Here is a 22587-nt window from a genome sequence, read left to right on the forward strand (position 1 = left end):
TGCCCAGCAATAACATTGCTGGGTCAGACGGTAGCTCTATTTTTAGTTCTCTGAGGAATCTTCAAACTACTTTCCACAGGGGCTGGACTCATTTGCATTCCCATCAACAGTGTATAAATATGCACTATTTATTAAATAGGGAATCCTTTCCCCATTTCTCGTTTTTGTCAGGTTTGTCAAAGATCAGATGATTGTAGATGGGTGGTGTTATTTCTGAGGCGTCTGTTCTGTTCCATTGATCTATATCTCTGTTTTGGTACCAGTACTGTGCTGTTTTGGTTACCGTAGCCTTGTGGTATAGTTTGTAGTCAGGTAGCGTGATGCCTCCAGCTTTGTTCCTTTTGCTTCGATTGTCTTGGCAATGTGGGCTCTTTTTTGGTTCCATATGAACTTTAAAGTAGTTTTTTTCCAATTCTTGAAGAAAGTCATTGGTAGCTTGATGGGGATGGCATTGAATCTATAAATTATCTTGGATAGTATGGCCATTTTCATGATATTGATTCTTCCTATCCATGAGCATGGAATGTTTTCCCATTTGTTTGTGTCCTCCTTTATTTCTTTGAAGAGTGGTTTGTAGTTCTCCTTGAAGAGGTCCTTCACATCCCTTGTAAGTTGGATTCCTAGGTATTTTATGGGAGAAACCTAGTTTTTAGTTTAACTTGAGGCAAAGATGATAACAGCCCTTTCCCAAAACAAGCCCCCTTCTTGCCTGGGGGCCAGACTCTCTATGTAGGATTAACAAATTAACCACAAGATTAGAAATTATGGTTTAGGAGTCATGCAGCTAAACATGCAGCCAAACAAATTCAGAGTGATTTGAGTAATCATAAAACTCTGGTCTCCTGTACAGCCAGCTCTGCATGAATTCGACTCTTTCTCTATTGCAATTCCTGTCTGGATATATAGACTCTGTCTGGGCAGTGGGCAAGGAGAACCTGCTGGATGGTTACAGGAATATGTAGCAACAATGTGTACTCTTTTCTTCACAGCTGAAGACAATTTATCAATCCCATTTTACAAATTCGTTGAATACCGGACTGTCTTAGCTGCTTAGTCCAGTGGTTTTCAAAGTGTATTCTGTGCATATTTATACACTGTTGATGGGAATGCAAATGAGTCCAGACCCTGTGGAAAGTAGTTTGAAGATTCCTCAGAGAACTAAAAATAGAGCTACCGTTTGACCCAGCAATTTTATTGCTGGGCATATACCAAAATGAAAATAAATCGTTCTACCAAAAGACACCTGGACCCATATGTTTATTACAGCACTATTCACATTAGTAAAGACATGGAATCAACCCAGGTGCCCATCAATGGTTGATTGGATAAAGAAAATGTGGTACATCTACACCATGGAATACTATGCAGCCATAAAAAATGAGATCATGTCCTTTGTAGCAACATGGATGCAGCTGGAGGCCATTATCCTAAGTGAATTAACTCAGAAACAGAAAACCAAATACAAAACATTCTCACTACTAAGTGGGAGCTTATCACTGGGGACACATGGACACAAACACAGGAACAATCAACACTGGGGGGCCAGGTGCAGTGGCTCACACCTGTAATCCCAGCACTTTGGGAGGCCAAGGCAGGCGGATCACTTGGAGTCAGGCGTTTGAGACCAGGCTGACCAACATGGTGAAACCCGGTCTCTACGCATCTGTAGGTCCAGCTACTCGGGAGGCTGAGGCAGGAGAATTGCTTGAACCCAGAAGGCGGAAGTTGTAGTGAGCCAAGATCGTGACACTGCACTCCAGCCTGGGCGACAGAGTGAGACTCCATCTCAAAAATAAACAAGCAAACCAACAAACACTGAGGATTCCAAAAGTGGGGAGGGTGCCAGTGGGGCAAGGGTCAGAAAACTACCTATTGGGTACTATGTTCACTACTTATGTGACAGGATCATTAGAAGACCAAACCTCAGCATCATGCAATACACACATGTAACAAACCTGCACACGTACTCCCTGACCCTAAGATAAAACAAAACAAAAAACCAAACCAAAGTGGGGTTACTGGACCAGTGACATCAGCAATATCTGGAAGCTTGCTAGAAATGTAAATTCTTTGCTGCACCAAGACCTCCTGAATGGAAGACTCTGGGGTGATGCCCAGAAATCTGTATTTTAGCAAGCCTTCCAGGTGACTCTATTTGAAGTTTTTACTATTTTAAGATTTTTGCCGATGTTTTTATAACAATATTGGTACTTTCAAATTCATATTATCAACACTAATATTTTCATACTCATATTTGTAAAATGTTTCATCCTACACATGAGAAAACGCACCTAAGATAAAGCGAGTGGCCTAAAATCACCCAGCCAGTGGGTGAGAAGCCAAAATCTTCCAGTCCAGAACGTTTTTCATTCCATTACATTGAAATGCAGAATTAATGTTTCCTTTACCTAGGCATTAAAGGAGAGAATAGGGTTAAGCTCACCCAGGGAAGGTCACCTGGCTGGCCAGAGAGGTGGCCCCCACCTTGGGAAATTTACTGTTCACAGCAGCCACACAGTCTTGGAGATCTATATTGTCTGAAATCCAAAAGGAGAATCCAACCCTTTTCCAGACAGAGGGATATTAACCAGGCCCAGGGCCAACAGTGCCAGCCTCTCTCAGCAGCTCTTCCTCGCTCGATGCCCAGAAAGCCAATGCATAATGGGAATTCTGTTTTTTCCTGCAAAAGGTAAGGAGAAAATGAGTGTGTGTGTGTGTGTGTGTGTGTGTGTGCGCGCGCGCGCGCCCTTGCTTGTGTGTGTGTTCAGTTACATTACTAAAATGTTAATCAAAATCAGGTTAAAAATGGCCCGAGCAGAGGAAAGAATGCAGAAAATAGCTCTTTGTAAACGAAATAAAGGCAAGCAGCAGTATTATGATCATTTACCTGTAGACATTCACAGTGTTGTAAGTATTTTTGACTAAATTTTACTAGATTTATGGTACATACCCTTCGGAATTCAAGAAAGCTTTCAGCATTTGGTGTTTAGAGTTCTTTTAGATCTTTTAAACTGTCCTGGAGAATGAACTTGTTAACAGAACGTTACATCCACACACATTCACTCTTAAATATGTGTTATGGAGTGTCTACCAAGAAATCCCATTGGTTTAGTCGTGGCTGCAACAGCATGGTTTCAGGATAAAGGGAACCTCTGCAGACAGCAAGGGTGCTCAGATCCAGAGTCCCTGACTCTGTTCTCTGTCACAGCTGTGGTTTTCCACAGCTGCATTGGGCAACTTCCTTCCCTTCCCAGTCTGGCAAGTCATACCTGGGTTCATTTCTTTCTCATTCATGGTGTCTGGAGCACGTTGAGTATTTTGTGATGATGATGATGATGATGATAATGATGATGATGATGATGATGATTGTTTTTCTTGTTCAGGGAAAATTTCCCTTTCTGCCCATAATACTATTATTTTTGGGCCACTTGTCTAGACTGCCACTATTCCCACCCATTCCCTACCCACCCATTCCCTCTCCAGTCCCTGCACATTGAGGACACCCCACTTCCCTGACACCAGTTTTCCTTGGTTAGAAGTCACACATTTGGGTTTTCATCGTCATTATTTTTTACCCTTTCTAAATGTTTTTCGGGTGCAGAAATGTGCACAAAATTTAGAAAAGATAAATTTTCTACTTTTATTTTGAACCAACTAGTATTTAGTTTATGAAAGTTGAAAATTCAAAACTCCAGTTGTTTTTGAATCTTTAAAGTTCAGTTTATAAACTTTCTTATTCTATTCTATTCTACTTAGCAGATTTTCACAATAATTTCTAAAGGGCCTGGGAATAATGTTGGTTCCATTTACAGACCTAGATAAACCCCATTTCATCCTGGTATATTACTCTACTAAGTAAGCATTTCTACATCTTATAGTTTTTACTTTAATTTTGTTATTTGTCTTAACAAATAAAACTTTCCCCATCCTAAATAACTATTATAAATATAAAAATACACTTAATAAGGAGGGCCTTAATTATCTTTGATATTCTAATATAATGGCCAGACTTAGCATGATTTTATCTTAAGACCTGAAGTTTAAGTCAATGACTCAAGCATACATTTTAAATGAACATTATAAGGTTGTCGGTTCAACAGGCCAAATCATTCCAAGTACCTCAAAATGTTTGATTTGAGAAGTTTGTCATGAGAAGCACATTAAATGCATATAGATTCCAGTTTAATATAATGATGGCCAATGTTTATTGAACACCTTTTTTTGTGTGTGCCAGGCATTCTTCTACATTGTTATTATTATTATTATTCTTTGAGACAGTGTCTCACTGTGTCACCCAGGCTGGAGTGCAGTGGTGTGATCTTGGCTCACTGAAACTTCCGCCTCCTGGATTCCAGTGATCCTCCTGCCTCAATCTCCTGAGTAGCTGGCACTACAGGCATATGCCACCATATCCAGCGATTTTTTTGTGTTTTCTTGTAGAGATGTTTCACTATGTTGTCCAGGTTGGTCTCAAACTTCTTGACTCAAGCAATCTGCTTGCCTTGGCCTCCCAAAGTGCTGGGATTATAGGCATAAATACATTATTTTTTTAATGATAAATTTTTAAAGAAAATTTTAATGATGGGATCTTGCTATGTTGCTCAGGCTGAACTCAAAATCCTGGGCTCAAGTGATCCTTCTACCTCAGCCCTATGAGTAGCTGAGACTACAGGTGCGTACCACCACATCTGGCCTCTAGATTCTGTTTTAACACAAATAATATGCCACGATTTTCAGGCTCTTAAAATTTTCTTTGGTAATGCTATATTTTCCCAAGGCTAAAAGATGCTTCCCAATTTATGGAAGATAGTTAATTCAGGTTACTTAAGACTGGAGTCTTGTGAATGATCACAAGCGATACATGAAGCCAAGGGATACATGGAGCCCCTTGTTACCATTGTCATTTCATGGACTTTGAAATGTAATAAGGGTGGGCATCTTTGGTCCTGTAGCTCATTCCTCTGGCTTGAAGTTTTATTCACATAGCTCCCCAGTTCTTCTCTTTATTCACAGAAATCTGCAGATTTTTTCCACATTGATCACCTGATGGAACTTAATTTTTTTTTTTTTTTGGTAAGAGTTGTAAATATATTTTTTCCTTGACTTCTTAAGACCATTGTACCATCTAAAGACAATTGATGGAATCTCAAGATATTTAAAAGTATAGTTTCTATTAAGTGGTAAAGATCTTTTTTTCTTGATGTGATTCTGCATTCTTTCATGGTCTTAAGACCTTACAACTCTGATGAATATTTAAGATGATATTCAGTTGAATTTTGGATAGTATTAAAGATGACATTCAGTTGAATTTTGGATAGCTCACTTGGCTTTCTCGGACTTGCTGTTACAATTTATGAGGCCATTCTAACAACAGATACACATATGCAAATGTTTATGCACAATGGGGAAAATTTGAGCTAACAGGCCTAGTTTCTACTTTCTCGCCTCAAAAAGTGTAACTTTGGTTGGAATAGAAAGAGAGGAATTGAACCTTCTTTTATTCCCTTGTAGATTATGTTGGAGAGGTAAATCAATATTAAGAACTGCATGTAAGAAAAAGGAAATTCCAAAATTTGCAATGGAGTATATTGGTAAAGGATAGCATAATTTTAGCCATTTCTAACTCGTCTTTCTTTCAACATTCATTACCAAATATTTACTGAGGCCCTGCTATGGGTCAAGTATGGTTCCAGGTGATTTGAGATATACAAGTGAACCAAATGAACAAAGGCAGATGATAAACAATCACCATAATACAATGGTAATTTATATAATATCCCAGAAAAGACAAAATGCTATGGCAACAGGGAACAGTGGAGTAGGGTAGTGGGGGAAGAAGAAAGGCAGTGGTTACCATTTAAATAGGGATGTCTGGGAAAACCTCATGAAATGGGATAATTTGAGCAAAGATAGGAAGGAAGTAAAGGGAGTTAGCTATGCAGATATGTAGAGGAGAGGTTTCTAGGCAGAGAGGAGCTGCAGCCAAGGCATAATTGAGGACAGCAAGAAGCCATTATGCCGGATCAGGGATGAGGAGACCTCTAATGGGGGCAATTCAAGGAGGGCCTGGTGGCCTTTATGGATGTTGGCTCTTCCTCAGAGGAAACTAGGGAGCTATTGTAGGGTATTGGGCAGAGCAGTGACATGATCTGACTTATGTTTTCAGAGGGTCAGGTGTTTGGAATAGACATTTAAGGGGCTACATGGAATCACAAATTGTCTATGATCTAGGCGAGGGAGAATGGTTTGAGCCAGTATGGAAGCAGTTGAAGCAGTGAGCAGCAGTTAGGTCTGAGGTAGCCTTTGAAGGTAGAGCCAAGAGCATTTTTGACATTGGCTATGTGATATGGTGTGTTTTATTTATAAAACAAACATATAGTTTGGTGGAATATTTCCAACTCTGTCTATTGAAGGAATTTCCAGAACTAAGACAGATTTTTCAGCTTTTGAATGCAAGGGTCAAATTGCAGTGCCTGCAATTTTACATTTTACTCATTTACAACTTGTCATTTTATTCATGGTTGTGAATGGCTCAGACTTTATGATATGCGACCCAGAAACGGTTTCAAAGACCCCAACAAAACCTCCTCGTGTTCCACATGGAGATAATCATTTAAATTGAACAGAAGCACATTCTTCATGGTCTTTGGAAGCAGCTCAGCCCTTAATGATTGGGACTCAAACAGAGGCAACACAGTTTTCATTTGAACGTGTTATTCAGATACAGCAATGATAAAAAAGAATATTGAGCTGGAGGTAATTTTTAAGCCTTTTTTTTTTTTTTTTTTCTGATAAGAAGGATATCTGCTTACCATTTAAAGAGACTCAAATTGTTGCAGAAATATATAATAGGGAAAGGGAGACCCTCCTGTAATCTTGCCCAATAGTTTGTTGAAGACGCTGAAGGGAGAAAAGACAGCTGAGCTGGAACGCGTCTACCTGCAGATGTTTTGAAACCCCTCTGAGGTTTAATCAAGGGAGTCGTTGGGATTGCTCCGGCCACACACAGACTGCAATTCCTTCGCACTTCGGCCTTGATTTGTTGGCCCAGGCTGATGCATTTCTGAGTGCCCAGGAGAAGCACAGCAACTTAGCCCCCGCTAGGCGAGGGATGCCCGGCAAGTCCCAGAAAGGTTCTGTTCCGTCCAGTGCAGGCAGCGCCGTGAGGCTCAATCTGACTGCTGCTGGCTCTTCTCAGGCCCACCGTCTCTCTGCTCCAGACCGGGAGGATTTGATGCCCTTCAAAATGTAGAGTCCATTGATCTGTTTTCTAGGCAACGAATGCTGAAGCCATGTCCACTAATGTGACTGCAGAAGGTTAAATATGGATTTGGCAAGAATGATGAGCTGCCCACAAATGTTTTAGAGATGGTCTGAAATGCAGACATACAGAAAGGGGCAACTCAGGGGTGGCTTTTGTGGGCACGTGTGCATCTCCCAAGGCGAAAGTTATGTCCTCTGTGTTTAATTGGCTTTGCAGTATGCTGGATCTTCATTACACAATACCCATACCTGAAAAATTAGCATAAATGGGAGGAACACAAACAATGTCAAAGACAAAAAAAAAAAATTCTCTTTACACATGTCTTACACATTTTTGATATTATGCGTGTATTAATCAGTCACCCTGTCATTCTCCCATTGCACTCGAGAAGGTAGAGTATTGAGAGACAGAGAAAGAACATAAAATCTTCTGTAGAAGGCAGACTTTTAACATGTTGGAACAAAGAGAACAAGAATTTAGCAATTTGTTACTAAGTGACAGATTTAGCAAGTTCTTTGTCATTTGATCTTCAGGCTTTTTTCTCCTCTTGCTTTTTATACAAAGCGTGGGCAATAAAAATAGTTCTGTTGGTTTTCATTTTGAGTCTGGTTTCACATCTGTCTTTTATGTGGTGGTAGCTGTAGTATGCTTGAATTCATAGAAAATACCTCAGGGAATGCTTACAATCTACTCTTGGGATATTTTCTAGATTTTTGTTTAATAAAATGTGTGTGCCTATGGCCTGATTCATATTAAAGTGGATTTTTGCTGAACATTTCAGCCTCGGAAAACCTAGGTATGAATCTTGACTGTAACATCTCCCAGCCATGTAACCAGTAATAATATTACATCGCCTCTCTCAAGTCACATTTTTTATGTGTAAAATGCTGATAATCACAAGTCCCTCACATGACATGTCACAGGGTTGCTTGGTGTGTTACAAGAAAAATATATGAGGTAGTCAATTGCAAATGATAAAACCCACTAAAGATGAATTATTAATATTGAAATATTTCTACTTTTATTTGAATATTACCATTAAGAGAACCTGTTTGAGAAAAAGTCCTAAAACGGAGTTTGGAGCTCTCCTTGATTAAAAGAGATGTGGAAATGATGGGAAAGTTCAGGCTTCTGGATTTAGGCATTAGCCCTGGAGACCACCTAAAAAGGGAAGGGAAATGTTTCTAAACAGGCTTATGGATAAGCAGATACCTCAGAGATGTGTCCTTGACTTTTCAGGCTGCTGTAATTGATTTATTGTGCCTGTGTGAAGTTTGTGTGCAAATGTGATATTAACCCATAATTATGAATTATATAGGCAATTAAATGTTATGAGACTGAAAGGTGATGCTCTCCCAGAGGTATGGTTTAGTAGGATCAGACTTCTATTGTGTGTGTTGGTTTCCAGAATTAAAAACAGCACCTTACTCCCTCACCAGCTCCACTGGAAAAGTAACACGGGTCTGCGTGATTTAGAAAACTTTCTCTTCTGCTGGTTGTAGGGTGGGGCTTAAAATGAAAAATGAAACACTGCTTGTCTCAATGATCATATCTAAAAGCATATGATGTGCCAGTAGATATGGGAACAAGAAGTTCTGCTGGTTTTTTCTCTGGCTTTTTTAAGAGGGTGAGGTAGAGATAATATTCTTTCATCTTCTGTACAGTTCTAAGGGCATTGTGGATTCTCAAAAATTGCTAAACTACCCGTGACAGTTTCAGATCTGTGGCATGGATGGTTTAATAGATTTCACCAGTTATTTGCTTCCTGAATGAATATTCAGCTTTTGTCAAGTTCAGGAGAACAGAGCACTTTAAAAATCAGGAGAGTGACAAAGCATATTTAGTTTGTGGATGAATGACAGTAACTGCAGATGCAGCAAGTGGAACCAAATCAAAAAGTCATTAAAAATGCTAGTTGATGCTAATTGATTTAATGTGTTGGAATATCTGAGAGTTCAAAAGTAGCTTCGAATAAGCTGCTTTGTGACTGTAAACCAGCTTCATCACTTACCAGAGGGAAACTTTGGGAAGGTTGCTTAGTCCCTCTGAGCCTCAGTCTCCTCATTTGCAAAATGAGGGTAGACCTATTGTAAGGTTTCCATAAAGTATTACAGTTAAGGTACCTGCAAGTATACCTAGAACATCACACTCACTCATTAATGCCAGCTGTTATTTAAATATTTTAGCAAAATAATTTAAGCAAGGAAATCTCTTCATATACTGAAATTCCTTGTAAAGCCAGAATAAAAACAATGTGTTCAAATTCTTTGGTTGGCTTTTTTTTTTTTTTTTTGGACAGCGCCTTGCTCTGTCACCCAGGCTGGAGTGCAGTCACGTGAGCTCACTGCAGCTTCGAACTACTGGGCTCAAATGATTTTCCCACTTTAGCTTCCTGAGTAGCTGGGATTACAGGCACATACCACCATGCCTGGCTAATTTTAATTTTTTTATTTTTAGTAGAGATGAAGTCTTACTATGTCGCCCAGGCTGGTCTTGAACTCCTGAGCTCAAAGAATCCTCCCATCTTGGCCTCCCAATGCTGGGATTGCAGGAGCCCCCGTGTCCAGCTGTCTGTTGGCATTTGTATTATGACATTTGGCACAATTGTTATGTTAATAGAATTGCTGAGAAAAAAGGATATTGTGCTAGGTGAACCCTGGCTTCGTTTTTCCTGCATCCCAGCGCTCACTGTGATTTAAAGGGGACACTGACATGTAACAATAAAAGATAATGCTGATGTGTAACCACTGGGCTTGAAATGTTCCTTACACATAGCGTAAGACAGGCGTGCAGCAAATTCCCATTAGACAATTCATTTTCAAAACAACCTCAGCTATCGCTATCCCAGTTGCATATACAACATATATGGCATTTGGCCAAAAACCATATCCCAAGAGTCTCTCTGTCTACGTGGAACTGACTCCTTCTCCATCCTATCAGACGTACCTCTTTCTTTCATTTTTTCTGTTTCCTCCTTTCCCTCTCACAGTTTTACCATAATCTTTGTTTTTTTAAATTTTTTGTTCTTTTTCCCTGTCATGTCTGAAGTTTTCCAAAAAAAGTTGTAGACATCCTCTACTACCAATTAAGTGACAGAAACATAGAAATTAGGCTCTCCTTAGCAGAGTATGCTTTACTCAATAAAGAAAGGAGAGCATAATTTGGCCCTTCTAAATGTTAAAGTCACTGCACATATCTTTTGTTTGAATTAATCATGGTTTCCAGTAATTGTTGAAGTGAGGGTTAACTTATTTATTTCTGTAATTCTTCCTGCCAGCATATGAAGACAGCAAATGGTAACTTGATCCTAGCCAAAGACTCCAAAAAAAAAAAAAAAGGAAGTAGTGGTGGGTTGTGCTTCTGTTGCTCTGGGGTTATACATTTCTTAGTGCTCTTTGGAAAAATAAATGGAGATACCAATAGGCATAATTATCACAAAGCGAAGGAGGGAAAGAACAATGAAACTGACATGAGAAGAATTGTGCATAGGCTGGCACTTCCGAACGTGGAAGTGTTGCTGCTGGGGAGGAACAGAACATACCGCTTTGGGCTGAGCTTTAATCCTGCAGAACAGGAGACCCGGGGGGAAGGGGAAGAAAACGTGGGTGTAGCACAAAAGAGGCAGAAAGAAAATGAAGCAGTTTCCAAGGAACAGGTGACTAGGACTCACCTAGTTGTGAAAACAGATCAGCTTCTTTTCCGAGTTCTGATTTACTATTGAATAAAGTACAGTGACTCCTTAGACACTGCCACAGAACCTTGTCATGATGAATTGTCCCTCTCCTTAGCTTGCAGTAATGGGATTGTATACTTCCTTCTCTAGCTAGACTGGCAGCCTGTCCCCACGTGCTGTTCCTCAAGTTGTGCAACTGCACAGCCATATTTTCTTCCTTGTTCAAAGGGTGTGCATGTGGCCTTGGAGACTTCACTGTTTTGAGCTGAAGTCAGTGTCTCTTACTCTGGTCTCAAGTTTCAGTGGGTATCTCCCTGTATTCCAGGCACATTTTCCAGTTGTAATTTTTCTACTTTCTACAGTGCTTAAAAGTCAGTGGGAATTGATCAAGATGTAAGAAAAACTGAGTTGTCTTTGGAATGCTTTCATGCTTTGTGATGGCCTTCTTAGAATTAGGACATGGAGAACGTGTCTACCTCTTTAGGGCCCACACTAGGATGTGTGGGATTCTGGGCAAGTATTATTTTGTGTGGGTCTTCCATTTATACAAGCAATTCCTTTGAAAAATGCTTTGCAAAATTTTAAACATATATGAGGTTTAGTGATTGATCACTGAAGATTTAGAATGATGGGTAAAGAGGTGCTGATGTATTTGTTTATTGTCCAGACTACTTGATAATTCTTTGTAGCATCCCGACACTACCTCTTTCCTTCTGGATCCAGAAATCATCTCTTCATATTAGTTATTGTCAAGTGTGCTGTTCCTGGGTAATTCATATTTCCCACTGTGAGAAAAGGGTAGCAATTTTGTTATTATTCAAGACCTGTAGCTTGTCAGAACCTGTCCGTGTTGAGGCATTCTGACTCTTCTTGCCTCTAAAGTCCCCAATGCTATTTGTTTCATGCTGGCTACATCATTACTCACGATGCTGTACCATCCATCCTGCTGCCTGTGAATACTGGCTTCCGATGGCTTTTTCAGAGGTTGTGCCCATATTTCTTTGAAGATGACCACAAATGCACAGAGTATGCAGGAAAATGTGCACAGTCATTTATTTTATGGTCATGTTAAATTTACCCTTTGGAACTTTATGGTATAAATATAGAACAACACATTTTCCAACCATGTCTTCTCTTGAACCCTTGCGGCTGTAATGACAGCATTCCTAAAATGTGATCTCTTTTCATGTTGACTGCACCCCTGGTTTCCTCACACTGTTTCCAGTGGTGGAGCGAGAATAGTGATCCCATTTATGCAAGGAATCCCTGACCCTTATCTCGCTCAGCTTAACCTGGGAGGGCCAGGCACCACATCAGCTGGAGGAAAGAATGAACATGGATTGGAAGAGCCTGCTGGTGTTGCAGAACAACCATCTGGAAAGCCCTTGGAGGAGGTGGGTGAAGCCACCTTGGAGCACTATGGTGCAGCCTGCAGAGGGATGGGGCGATGGCCCTGAGTTTTAGCAGCAACAGGTGCACAGCATAAACCTTGCCTGCCACCGCAGGTGCTGCAGAGCAGGGGCAACACCACAGTAGCAGCAAGGGGGATAACTGAGGAGGCAGGAAACCTCACATGCAGCTCGAACCCAAGGGCTGGCTGATGGCTATTGGGAGCCCAGAGTCCTGAACTCATTCTGTGACCAAGTGAGTGAGAATCATTCAAAATCAGGATGTCAGCACCATTCTGGTGGCCCAATCACACACCATCCCATGACAGCAATCCTGTGCCAGTCAGCAGAATCAATCCACTCACTAGGCTGCTTTTCTGGAACTGGAGGTCAGCCCCAGGGCCCCAGGATGACCTTGCAGGCACGATTTCTGGAGCTCTTTGGAATGTCAAGCCCACCTCGTGCATAAGAAAGTGGGTTGGAAAGAACTCTAAAGGGGAGAAAGGGGGACTGGGTACAAGCAAATCCCCATTTGGGCTCAGGAAACCTGCCCAGACCACACTACCAGCTCCAGCCAGGCCCAGGAACCAGAGGGTTGGGGGTGGGAGGGGGTTCTCAGAAACTATCATGAAAGACATTTTCATGGGCCCCTGAATCGTGAGGACTGAGGGAGGAGCCCAGCTCACCTGGGTCTAAAGCGAGCCCTGCTGTTTGTTTCTTTCTGCAACAAAAAGGAGTGGAAAGGATAAAACAGAGGGTAGGCATGGAAGAGATGAGGTCAAGTATGAACTGCTCTTGGAAGCCTGAGTCCTGATAAGGGCTGTCCACAGGTTGGCCCCTATTCAAGGGCTAACAGTTTTTCATCAAATAACTGAACTAATATATAAACAGTTACAGCAGCAGCAATAGCAGCAAGAAACGCTTCTATAATGAAGCTCTACCAATTCTGCACTGGTGGGAGAAAACGCAAGAAAGGGCATTATTCGGTCAATGGACAAAACTAGAATATGATTGTTAGAGTAGAAAAAAATTGTTGTATCAATGCAAATGTATGAAGTTGATAAGCCTATGGTGGTTGTAGAAAAGAATATCCCTTAGGATACACTGAAGTATTTAGGGGTAAAAAACAATGTTCAGGAAAAAATGATCTATTTATCTGTCTGTCTATCAATCATCTGTCAGTCTATTAATCTACTGATCTATTGATCATCTATCTATTGCAAATGACAAAGCAAATGGGAATAAACTGTTAACAGCAGCAAAATCTGGGTAAAGGCTAAATGGATAGATGATCTTTGTACTCTTTTTATTTTTGCGACTTTTCATAATGTTAAAAATTATTTCCAAAGAGAAAGTTAAAAAGGTTATCTCCACACAATGTATCAATTCTGGCAAAATAGTTATAACAATGTTTTCTTTCCTTCCCTTCCCCCATCCTCCCTTTCTCATCCGCCACCCCCTTTCTTTTCTTCCTCTTTCCATTTTCCCTTGGCATCATATAAATGAATACAGTTAGGAAACTTCTGGCATACTGGCATGTTCCACAGTTTAAAAGAATTTAAAATTAAAGAATTAAAGGGAAGCATTGGCTAGATCCAGAATGGGTGTGATGGCAACAGAGTTGCAAGCAGAGGCAAGAGGATCCAGAACTTGACTTTGTGTTTCTGTAGCTAATACAAAAGTTGTATAGAGAACTTGAGTAAAAGAATCACAATAGGCTGGGCGCAGTGGCAAATCCCAACACTTTGGGACGCCAAGCCGGGCGGATCATCTGAGGTCAGGAGTTTGAGACCATCCTGGCCAACGTGGTGAAACCCCATCTCTACTAAAAATACAAAATTAGTCGGGCGTGGTGGTGTGCGGCTTCCCTTCCCTTTCTCCTCCTTTCCCTTCCCTTCACTTCCTCCTCCCTTCCTTTCCCTTCCCTTTCTTTCCTTTCTGGCTCTATTGCCCGGGCTGGAGTACAGTGGTGCAGTCTCAGCTCTCTGCAACCTCTACCTCCCGGGCTCAAGCAATTCTCCTGCCTCAGCCTCCTGAGTAGCTGGGATTACAGGCATGCACCGTCATGCCTGGGTTCTTTTCGTGTGCGTTTTTAGTAGAGATGGGGTCTCGTCACGTTGTCCAGGCTGGTCTCGAACTTGTGAGCTCAGGTGATCTGCCCACCTGGGCCTCTCAAAGTGCTGGGATTATAGGTGTGAGGCACCGGGCCAGCCTAGAATGTCCATATTTCTAATCTAATGGTTGCCAAGGGCATCACAGCATGCCATAGTGGTTAGTAATGTGGGCTCTGGGAAAAAAGAGTTTGAGTTTAAGTTAAGCTTTTGCACTTCCCACCTGGGTGATCTTGGATAGATGGCTTCATTTCATCATGTATCAGTTTCCTCACCAGTAAATGGCATCTGATAGGAATATCTTCGCCTGAAAGTACCAGAAAGTATGACTTACAGTAGCTTAAACAAAGAGAAACCCAAAGAGCAGGTGCTGTTGATCAATAGTGTGAGAGAAATGAGGTTTTTTCTCTCTGCCATACCTTGTGTGCAATTCTACTTTTCACACAAAAAGAAGGGAAAAGAGACATGGGAGAATTTTAGCTGAGTCGGCCTTTTTATCAGAATATCAACGCTTTTCTCAAATTTCCAATAAGCAGAAACTCACTTATGGGCCTGATTTGTGTCTTCTGACCACCTTTGCTTGAATTTGGGAGAGAAAGGAGATTATAGATACGGCTTAAATCAGACAATCAAGAGTATGGGTTATAGTGTGTTATAGGATTCTGAATATTAAATGAGCTAATGGCTGTAACATTCTTAGAAAAATTCACAAGTGCTCAATTGTTAGCTTGATATCATATTCGTAATACTAATAGAAGTAGAATTTTTGTGTACATATTGAAAATATCATCAGAAATAATTTTGATAAAACCTGTGGAAACAGGGAAAAAGGACGAAGTCAACAGCTCCCTCAGTTTCACCCTTGGAGAAGGCTTAGAAGGAAGTGAAGCATTGAGGTGTAAACCACCTGCATGCTTACAAACACCAGTGGTTGACCCCCTCTGTAGGCCAGGTAGGAGTGTGGGACCTGCTACGATTGAGAAGGGCTTGTAGATTTCAAAGAGGATGCTGGGATTCCAGAGTAGCACAAGTGGCTGCACTTACGCACTTATTTTGATTATAATAATATATGTGATCATCAGTTTCTCCCTTATTTTCCATGTGGATGGGCTATATTTATTTTCCTGGGGTTGGCTCAAAGTAGACACAACAATCTTTGCCTTGAACATTTTCAGTGAGCCATGTTGGCCCTCCTGGAAGTGGGGGTGCTTTGTCTGTCCACTGGGGCTCCATGGACACAAGTACACCCACATTTTATTGGTGGCTCTTTTCCAAGTTGCTAGCTTGGCGCTTTTCAAAATGTGCTGAATGGCTGTTTGGAACTTGTCTCTGCTGACTCCACTGGGCTCGGTTTCAAATCTCTCCTAATCCACTAATGAACCTTTATTAAAGTGGGAGACAGAGGGTGAATCAGTCTTTGGACGCATTATTAAAATAAAGTAGGAACAGTGAAATGATCAAAAGAGAACAATAACAAAAGAAAGCTCAGTCTCCCCACCACCCTCTATTCAGTTCTTTAAAGCTGATATTTTGGGGGAAGAAATGTCAATATTATTAGATTAGTTTTCAGTAGTCTTTAATTTTGTTTCATTTTAACTTTAATTTTGTTTTATTTTTCAGGGAAGCTCATGAAGAGACTGTCATTCACCAGCAAACCCCTGACCCCTCACTTTTTCTTTTTTGCAATTGGAAGTTCAGGTTGAACTGCTCTGTAGTTATTCACCCACTTCTGCTGGTCAAAGGCCCACAAGGATTTAAATGACTAAATAGGTCATAAAATGCCAACCTTTTAGAAGTCTAAAAAATGTCTGCTGGTTCAAACAGTCATCACGAACCACCCTTAGATTCCTCTGCCACCCACTTTGCTCCCTGTGTCTGGGACACCCTGAGTCCACAGTGACTCTGTGCCAAACTATAAGGAAACCACCATGTACCTTTTAAAAAATGTCCACTTGTCCTTAAAGTCATGAATCAAGGAAGAGATGGCTTCCAGATATGCAACTAGTCTTCCGATAGCCATCACCCTCTAAAATTTCCCTGTGTTTTCACTGAAGTCATGCACCCACTTCTGCTGGTTCCTGGCTCACATAAACATTGAGCAAGTAACTTTCCATTAGACCCAGAGGACAGACTAGGATAGACTTCTGAATGTCTGAAAATTCCTGGTCTTCAACAAACTTGTGTTCTGCTCAATAATTTATTTTGTAAGAAGAAGTTATAATAAGTCTAGTCATTAAATCAAAAGAGAAAAACCTTAATTAAGTATAATATTGCTTGGTACTTTTTTTTTTTTTTTTTTGAGACGGAGTCTCGCTCTGTCGCCCAGGCTGGAGTGCAGTGGCCAGATCTCAGCTCACTGCAAGTTCTGCCTCCCGGGTTTACGCCATTCTCCTGCCTCAGCCCCCCGAGTAGCTGGGACTACAGGCGCCCGCCACCTCGCCCGGCTAGTTTTTTGTATTTTTCAGTAGAGACGGGGTTTCACTGTGTTAGCCAGGATGGTTTCGATGTTCTGACCTCGTGATCCACCCATCTCGGCCTCCCAAAGTGCTGGGATTACAGGCTTGAGCCACCGCGCTCGGCCGCTTGGTACTTGTTTTTGTCCGTTCCATTTCTTCATTAACTTTTTGATTGGTAAAATAAAGATCATTACACAAATCTATTCTCAAATTTAGCCATGGATGATTTGATTTCTCTTTCTCTCTTTTCTCTCTCTGTGCGTATATATATACACACACACACACACACACACACACACACACATATATATACACACACTCAGAGAACAGAGTTGTCTCTCTCTATATACACCCACAGAGCATGTATATATGTGTGCGTGTATATATATGTATATGTGTGTATGTGTGTATATACATTTATATGGAGAGAGAGAAAGAGAGAGAGAGAGAGAAAATAGAGACAGAGAGAAAGATGCTCCTCAAACTTATGATGGGGTTATGTTCTGATAAACCCACCGTAAGCTGAAAATATTCCAAGCCAAAAATGCACTGAATGCACCTAACCTTTCAAACACCGTACCTTAGCCTAGTCCACTGCAAATGTGCTTAGACACTTAACTTGTAAATGCGCAATAGTTACATTAGTCTACAGTTGGACAAAATCATCTATCACAAAGTCTATTTCATAATAAAGTGTTGAACATGTGATGTAGTTTATTGAATTCTGTACTGAAAATGAAAAACAGAATGGTTGTACGGGAACTTGAAGTACAGGTTCTACTGAATGGGTTTCACTTTCACACCATTGTAAAGTAGAAAACATCGTAAGTTAGGGACCATTTGTGTATATACCTATATGAGATATATGTAAATAAGATATATATGTAAACAACATATATGTCAATGAGATATATAAAAACATATAAATAATACATAGATCTTGTTGAATCCTACTGTGTACAAGACATAATTTTTTATGCTGGGATTCATCAGCGAAGAAAAGGAAGGAAAGCTCTCGGCTTCACAGAGCTCATACTCTGGTGAGGGAGACAAAAATTACATAGCATATAAGAAGGTGAGGACTGGGCATGGAGGCTCATGCCTGTAATGTAATCCCAACACTTTGGGAAGCCAAAGTGGGTGGATTACTTGAGGTCAGGAGTTCAAGACCAGCCTGACAAACATGGTGAAACCTCGTCTCTACTACAAATACAAACATTAGCCAGGTGTGGTGGTACATGCCTGTAATCTCAGCTACTTGGGAGACTGAGGCATGAGAATCACTTGAACTCAGGAGGTGAAAGCTGCAGGGAGCCGAGATCGTGCCACTACACTCCAGCCTGGGTGACAGAACGAGACTCCATCTCAAAGCAAAAAAAAAAAAAAGAGAAGAGGGTAAGTACTGTATGCAAAAGCAGAGCCAGGTGGCAGACGAGAGTCTTAAAGAGTTGTCATTTACCCATTTAGATGATATGGTCAGGGGGGCCTCCCTGAAAAGATAATGTCTGAGCAGAGACTTACGGGCGGAGAGAGAACAGGGTGAGAAGATCTCTGGGGGAGGAGTAGAAAGTGCAGACACAGGCAGCGATGAGCCGCATCTGGTTGGGACAGAGTGAAAAAGGGGTTCAGCTGGAGGGACCTGAGAGGTGAGGGTGGCAGGGCAGGTGGAGGTGTAAGCTTAGTAGATGGTGAACACCCTGGAGGCCACTGTGAGGCTCTGGTTCTCCCTCTGAGTGATTTCAAGGTCCATTGCATGGTTGCAGCAGAGAAGAGAACAAGCCTTATGACCTGGTTTCTCTTGAAGAGGATCATTCAGGTAGGCGCTTTGAGGGAAGAAAAACAAACAAACAAAAAAAACAAAACCGTAGGAGGGTCTGGGAGGATGTAGAAAGTCCTATTTGTAAGGGTTTGTGATCTGGGTATATGTCCACTGAGCAGTGAACTCACCGTCTCAAGTTCTGTATTCTGGTTGGGACTCTTCTGCTAACTGCTGGAGGGTATTGGCACGATCCCCTTACTGTTTTATTCAGAAGGGAAATAGAAGTGAACAGAAGTGAACACTTAGTATTTAAGTTTGAGCCAATTTCTTCTTAATCCCTATGATCTGGAGCCTGCTAGGATCCTCAAGTTTGTTTTTCTTTTTTTCCAATGCCAAAGCGTGTGTCTTTGCTTGCCCCACCTCTGTCCTCAGTTTCTTTACTAACAGCGGTGACTTCCCTTCCCAATCTCTCAGCACATGCAGAAGACGATAAGCAGAGGACAATGGCTTTGCTAAACCCTGAATTGTTCCAAAGTTCGAAGTTGTAACCCATGAGCTATCCCTTTTATGAAAGCAGTCAAAACTGGATGTTAGAAATATTTTGGAGGTTAAAGGAAGAGCGACTTGCACCTCCCTACCACTGAACTGTTGAATATTCTAGAATTTATGTTACACAGTAAAAGACAGACAACTCTGTCTGCAGTTCTGGGACTGGGATATGCCTGTGCATACATGCATCTGCTCTGTTTTGGTTTCACTTCACTTTAGTTATTTGATTTGGTGTCTGCAAAACCCTGTGTGCACATTTTTATGAGCCTTGGGACAATTTACTGCCAAGCTTGCTTGAACTCTAAAATATGCCTCCAGTTTTGGAAAACCACAAATTATTTACCAAGGAGGCAAGGAAATGGAGGTCACTGGGCTCATTTCTTACATAATTTTCAACTTCCTTTTTGAGGCCTGACATCTCCCGGCAGTCACAGTGATGTCTTCCTTAGATAGATTCAATAATGGGGAAGAACAGGTGAAAAGTGGTGAAAGTTGCTAACTGCTGTGTTCCTCTGCTTGCTTTTCATGCTGTGTGCCAGGAATCAAAGCTGCAGGAGTGGAAGGTAGATATAAAGTAACCCCTTTTCCTAGGTTATTGTGTTTATAAAGCATTAAATAAGAAATGCTAAAAAACAAAACAAAACAAAAAAACCCTCTACTTTGTGGGAAGCAAAGTTATTTAAGGTATGAAAACAACAGTATTAACTTAAAACAATAGAATAAATGATCACTAAAATGAAAGTACAGAACAGGTATAGAAAGTCAATCTTTGAAACATCAGCTGGTATCAGTTTCTTTGAAAATAATTCAAGGGTGATTAACATGTAACTAGCAAATACATTCAACATACAAGAGAAAAAAAGTGAGGATAAAAGGGGGCGATAAAATAAATAGCGGAATGAGGGATGACCATAGATCAAATGGAAAGGATAAGGAAGGAGGAAAAGATAGCTCCTATGTGTCTAGCTTGGAAAGATAATGACTCAATTGAGTGAACAGGGGAGACAAACTGAGGGTTCAGGAATTTTTATTTTCATTTATTTTTGAGATGGAGTGTAGTTCTGTCGCCAGGCTGGAGTTCAGTGGCCTGATCTCGGCTCGCTGCAACCTTTATCTCCCGGATACAAGCAATTCTCCTGCCTCAGCCTCCTGAGTAGCTGGGATTACAGGCATGCACCCCGCACCTGGCTAATTTTTGTGGTTTTAGTAGAGGTGGGATTTCACCTTGTTGGCCAGGATGGCCTCAATCTCCTGAACATCATGATCCACCTCCCTTGGCCTCCCGAAGTGCTGGGATTACAGGCATGAGCCACTGCGCTTGGCTGGAACTCACGAATTTTTAAAGACATGGCAACGTTCTTGTTGTATGGGTTTACTTATGACAGATGGGTATATAGGTCTGTCCAAAGGGGCTGGGACACTTTGTTAGGTTTTAGGAATTTTTTTCTGCTAAATTCTCTTTTTCCTTTCTTCCAAGGAGGCAGGGTAAGGAGAGGTACCAGGTGCTGGTGGATTGTTTACCTTGGAGATTACCACCTTACAGAGGAAATAGCTGGTACCTCAGCAGAGATGTCTTTTGGTGGGCCTCAGAGTTGTGAGTTGAGCACTTGGAGCAGGGAAACATTGGATGTTTTCATGACATTGGTAGGATTTAATTCAATCAACGAATAGGACCCAGAATTAAATTAGCCAAGACAGTGGGGGAAGAGGGGCAGAATCCCAACTGTGCTTAGTTATAATTTCAGATGTAGAATAAAGAGTGCTCCAGGAAGCACGGCTCCAGGACAATGATGAGATTTTGAATCCCTTCATGTTTATGATTTCACTTTTTTCCCTTCATGCTTATGATTTTAATTATCTCTGTTTCCCAAAGTGATTAGCAGAAACAATTTAAGATGAAATGAATATATGTGCTGGAAGGGGAGGCAAAAGTAGGGTGACATCCCATTTCATAGTCAGGTTTGTGGGTGGGGAGGGGGGATGGTGCAAGTGAAGAGAGAGAGGGCTCAGTAGTTTCTGAGAGGAGGAAGGAGAAGAGGAACACAAGCTTAGTTCCTGAAGAAAGAAATCGATGGGAATCCAGGCTGATTCCACTCGGGTCTGCAACACTCCAGACAAATCTAGAAGCTGGCAGCTAGAATGAATGTTTATTTCTCAATAGAATGAAAAAAGAAATGAGATGGAGCTGAAGATATTGTACTGTCTGAAATGATTTACCTTATGGGCATTTACGCTAATGAATGGGTTCATTTCTACATCCATGTGTGATCTCTGTCAAGTTCATTTCATATCTGCAATGCTCTCTGTAAGAAAGGTAGTCTAATGCCTGGCACTGTTAAGGGCTCAGAAAATGTTGGTTGCTTACTTCTGATTCTACCCACAATGACACCTGATTCTCTATTATTCTGGTATGTGAGCAATCTCAGTCAAGCTGTCTACAGTGTATATCTGTGCTTTCTAAAGTCAACATACAAAGTAAGAGTTAAGGCCAGGTGCAGTGGCTCACACCTGTAATCTCAGCACTTTGGGAGGCCAAGGCAGGTAGATCACCTGAGGTCAGGAGTTCGAGACCAGCCTGACCAACATGGTGAAACCCCGTCTCTACTGAAAATACAAAAATGAGCTGGGCATGGTGGCACATGCCTGTAATCCCAGCTATTCAGGAGACTGAAGCATGAGAATTGCTTGAACCCAGGAGGCAGAGGTTGCCATGAGCCGAGATGGCACCATTGTACTCTAGCCTGGACAACAAGGGCAAAGCTTCATCTCAAAAACAGAAAACAAAAGACTAAAAACAAAGCGCAAAGCAAAATAAAACAAAGTAAGAGTTAAGATGTAAAGTTCTAAACTCGACTTCCTTTGAATTGCTTTCTCAATGTTCCAGTTGACTCATACTTGTCAGGCATAAAGTTTCTCCTTAAAATTGGTTTTATTTATCTCGGTTATGAGACAATTAGAAACAAATGGTTTCTATCTGGTTTGAAAAGCAGCAACAACCTTCAAATGATAAACACAATTTATCCATCTTTCATTTGTCCCTTGTTTTGACTTTGTTGAAATGAATTTCCTTTTTAAACTAGTGATATTCAGATAATTTGTGAAATATTTTATATGGGTTTAAAATAAGGACTGTGGCACATTGATCATCTAGCCCATTAGAATCAGCAAGTCTTTCGTCTTCAGCAGTTTAGTTGTGAAATGCCTAGTTGCGGTTTTCTTTCTTTCTTTTTTTTTTTTTTTTTTATTATACTTTATGTTCTAGGGTACATGTGCACAATGTGCAGGTTTGTTACATATGTATACATGTGCCATGTTGGTGTGCTGCACCCATTAACTCATCATTTACATTACGTATATCTCCTAATGCTATCCCTCCCCCCTCCCCCC

General features: G+C 41.1%; 1 long non-coding RNA gene across 2 annotated transcripts in view; it reads left to right on the forward strand.

Annotated features, from left to right (window-relative positions):
* Nucleotides 1-22587, forward strand: part of LOC117064781 — a 37961-nt gene that overhangs the window by 13181 nt on the left and 2193 nt on the right. The window contains exon 1 of one of the 2 annotated variants that reach the window (XR_004429674.1): nucleotides 19287-19763. The exons of the other annotated variant lie outside the window; for it this stretch is intronic. This is a non-coding gene — a long non-coding RNA (uncharacterized LOC117064781). Of the gene's footprint in view, nucleotides 1-19286; nucleotides 19764-22587 lie in introns of those variants that run through there. 2 annotated transcript variants of the gene reach the window in all.

This window comes from Trachypithecus francoisi, unplaced genomic scaffold, assembly GCF_009764315.1.
Source record: "Trachypithecus francoisi isolate TF-2019V2 unplaced genomic scaffold, Tfra_2.0 Lachesis_group2, whole genome shotgun sequence".
In the NCBI taxonomy this organism is placed as follows: Eukaryota; Metazoa; Chordata; class Mammalia; order Primates; family Cercopithecidae; genus Trachypithecus; species Trachypithecus francoisi.